This window comes from Arachis stenosperma, chromosome 10 (assembly GCF_014773155.1).
Source record: "Arachis stenosperma cultivar V10309 chromosome 10, arast.V10309.gnm1.PFL2, whole genome shotgun sequence".
Lineage (NCBI taxonomy): Eukaryota > Viridiplantae > Streptophyta > Magnoliopsida > Fabales > Fabaceae > Arachis > Arachis stenosperma.
In genome coordinates this window covers 78,620,485-78,624,256 of record NC_080386.1, presented here as the reverse complement: position 1 = coordinate 78,624,256, position 3,772 = coordinate 78,620,485, and the positions used below count along the sequence as shown (strand labels likewise).

General features: G+C 41.7%; 1 non-coding gene across 1 annotated transcript; it reads left to right on the top strand.

Moving 5' to 3' along the window:
• Positions 1–3,461: 3,461 nt before the first annotated feature.
• LOC130959701 (small nucleolar RNA R71) lies at positions 3,462–3,569 on the top strand. Its single transcript, XR_009078770.1, has one exon. It is a non-coding gene; the product is annotated as a small nucleolar RNA R71 (small nucleolar RNA).
• Positions 3,570–3,772: the final 203 nt, after the last annotated feature.

The following is a 3,772-nucleotide window of genomic DNA, read 5'->3' as shown; positions in this document are numbered from 1 at the left end:
TGATTTGGAGATTCCTCCTCTAGCAAATCTGCCGTGTATTACGTGAACGTGTCTTTCCGGTGTGCGAGGTGATCGTTCAGATTGTCCAACATCTTCATCCCTTCTTCTTTTTCTTGGTTCGTCATCCCGATTAGCCAAAAACCGATCTAGTTTTCCTTCTCTTACTAGTTTTTCTATGACGTTTTTCAAATCGAAGCATTCATTGGTGGAATGCCCTCGAAGTCGGTGATATTCACAGTATTCATTCCGATTTCCTCCTCCTCTTTTACCTTTAAGTGGCCGAGCTGGAGGGATTTTCTCTGTATGGCAGACTTCTTTGTAAACATCTACCAAGGATACCCTAAGAGGAGTATAGTTATGATATTTTTTGATTTTCTCTCCGGAGCGATCTTTTTTTTTCTTGGATTCTTTATCTCGGTAGGCAGAACCGAACCTTGAGGTTTCGCTAAGTCGAGAGTTTTTCTCCATGTTGATGTATTTTTGTGCCCGTTCTTGTACTTCGTCTAAGGATGTTGGGTATCTCTTTGATATAGATTGGCTAAATGGTCCTTCTCGTAGGCCATTTATGAGGCCCATAATGGCAGCTTCTGTTGGAAGATTTTGTATGTCCATGCATGTTTTGTTGAATCTTTCCATATAGTTGCGAAGGCTCTCCTGATCTCCTTGCTTTATCCCTAGTAGGCTAGGTGCGTGTTTGGCTTTATCCTTTTGTATGGAGAATCGGGCCAGGAACTTCTTGGCCAGGTCGTCGAAACTCGAGATGGATTTCGGAGGTAGGTTGTCGAACCATTTGATGGCTGTCTTGGTTAGAGTTGTTGGAAAGGCTTTGCAGCGAACTGCATCTGAGGCATCAGTGAGGTACATTCTACTTCTGAAGTTGCTGAGATGATGGTTGGGATCCGAGGTGCCGTCATATAGAGTTATATTCGGAAGCTTGAAATCTTTTGGAATTTTGGTTTTCATAATTTCTCTGGTGAATGGATCTTGATCTTTTTGAGAGCTATCCTCTGTGGCTGGTCGAGTAGCTTTAGTTTTGAGATCAGCTTCGAGTTTTATATGCTTATCTTCTAATTCTCGGCGCTGCCTTATTTCCCGGCGTAGATCTTCTTCTTTTTCACGTCGATGTTGGGCTTCTTTCTCAAGTTGCTGCAATCGATTTTGAGGTGCTTCTATTACTCCTGGATTTGATGAATTTTTGTCTCCGTTGGTTTCTGGAGTATCTTTGAGTATCGTGTCCGCATTTTTATGCGGCATTCTGTCTTCCAAACCTGAATCGTGGTCGTTGTCATGGTCATCCGCCATGTTAATGGGATGACTTCCAGGTTCCCCGGCAACGGCGCCAATGTTTCGAGGGTTACCTGAAACTATAGGCCGATCTTGGATGAGATCGTCTGTGTTGGTCGGAACCGACGTGTCCGGTAGGTGTACGGCGGCCGGAGCTGATGTGTCCGACTTATTGGACTTGGTAGTGGTGCTGATCCTTCGTCCCCGGAGGGTGGGGGGTACCTGCAAGGGCTCCGATGCTTAAGTTAGCAAGGGTATTAAGCAGGCATTGAGTAGAATCAGAGTATGAGTTATACCTGGGTGCTCCAGTGTTTTTATAATGGTGAGATGTGGCCTCCTGTGGATAAGATAAGTTAGTTATCTTATCTTATCTTATCTTTAAGTGAGGTCATATTATCTTTAAGGGAACCACCCTTCTCTCTGTAGGCTTAGGCCGTCTTGGGATTTTGGGGCGTGTTCCTCTATTTGGGCCCTTTGTTTGGGCTTTCCTGTGATTTGGCCGAGCTCTTTGAGAAGAGGTCGGGTTGTCCTGACCTGAAGAGGTCGGTCGCTTTACCTGTAGAACATCCCGGGTCGGACAGCTCGGCCCAGGGTATGAACAACAAGTAAAATAAATAATTGACTGTAAAATAAACTCTTGGCAAGGTATGAGAACTAGAAGTCCTATCCTAGTTATCCTTATCAATTGTGATGAGAATTGGATTTTTCTCCCACTTTGTTAACCTCTAACTATGAAGGTAAGTCAAGTGAATGAATTAATTTGAATCCTCAAGTCCCAGTCTTTCCTTGGGAAAAGTTAGAGTTATTGGATCTCGAATTAATTCTTGAAGAATTCTAATTTTCAATCAACAATGAGTTTGATAACTCAAGAGTCACCAATTAATCAACCAAAGCCAAAAGGTAGAAAAATCTAAATTATTTATATCATAAATAAAAGAAACAAATCATAGATCTGAAAATACCTCAAATTATATTTAAATAAGAAAATCAATCCAAACATGGAACATTGAAAATAAATAAATGCAAAGAATATTGAACCTGAGATGCAGAAGAAATATTCATAATCCTAATAAAAATTCTAATCCTAATCCTAAGAGAGAGAGGAGAGAAACTCTCTCTCTAAAAACTACATCTAATCCTCAAATTATGAATTATCAGAGCATCCTGAGTCTCTGCAAGTTCCCTAACTTTAATCTGTGTTTCTGGGCCGAAAACTGGGTTGAAATGCGGCCCAGAATCTCTGCCAGTGACTTTTGTAATTCTGTAGATCACGCACGTCACGCGATCGCGTCATCCATGCGGACGCGTCATTTGCGTTTTTCCCTGCCACGCGTTCGCGTCGTCCACGCTTCCGCGTCACTTGTGCTTTTCAATCCACGCGGTTGCGTGAGCCATGTGGCCGCGTCACTGCGGATTCCTTTCTTCCGTGCGGTCGCGTCGCTGACGCGTACGCGTCACTTCTCGCTGGTCATCTCCTCAATTTCTTGTGTTCCTTCCATTTTTTGCAAGCTTCCTTCCCAATCTCTCACTCATTCATGCCCTATAAAGCCTGAAACACTTAACACACAGATCAAGGCATCGAATGGTAATAAGAGAGGATTAAGATTATCTAAATTAAGACCAAAGAAGCATGTTTTCAATCATGTAATAATTTTAGGAAGAAAATATAAATGCATGCTAATTATATGAATAAGTGGGTAAAGACCATGATAAAACCACACAATTAAACACATTATAAACCATAAAATAGTGGTTTATCAGGGATTATAGGTCTTTCCATAGGCTTCACCTATGTAATTCACCTTTGCCATTGCAGGGTTCTCAGGATTATAAGCTTCTTCCTCAGAAGATGCTTCTTTAGTACTGTTGGATGAATTTTGCAATCCATTCAGACTCTGAGAAATCACATTGACTTACTGAGTCAACATTTTGTTTTGAGCCAATATGGCATTCAGAGCATCAATTTCAAGAACTCCCTTCCTCTGACGCGTCCCATTACTCACAGGTTTCCTTTCAGAATTGTACATGAACTGGTTATTTGTAACTATGTCAATGAGTTTCTGAGCTTCTGCAAGTGTCTTCTTTAGGTGAATAGATCCACCTGCAGAATGGTCCAATGACATCTTAGACAATTCAGACAGACCATCATAGAATATATTCAGAATGGTCCATTCTGAAAGCATGTCAGAAGGACACTTTTTGGTCAGTTGCTTGTATCTCTCCCAAGCTTCATAGAGGGATTCACCTTCTTTCTGTCTGAAGGTTTGAACATCCACTCTAAGCTTGCTCAACTTTTGAGGAGGAAAGAACTTGGCTAAGAAAGCCGTGACCAGCTTATCCCAAGAGTTCAGGCTATCTTTAGATTGAGAGTCCAACCATATTCTAGCTCTGTCTCTTACAGCAAAAGGGAAAAGCATAAGCTTATAGACCTCGGGATCAACTCCATTGTTCTTAACAGTATCACAGATCTGCAAGAATTCAGTTAAGA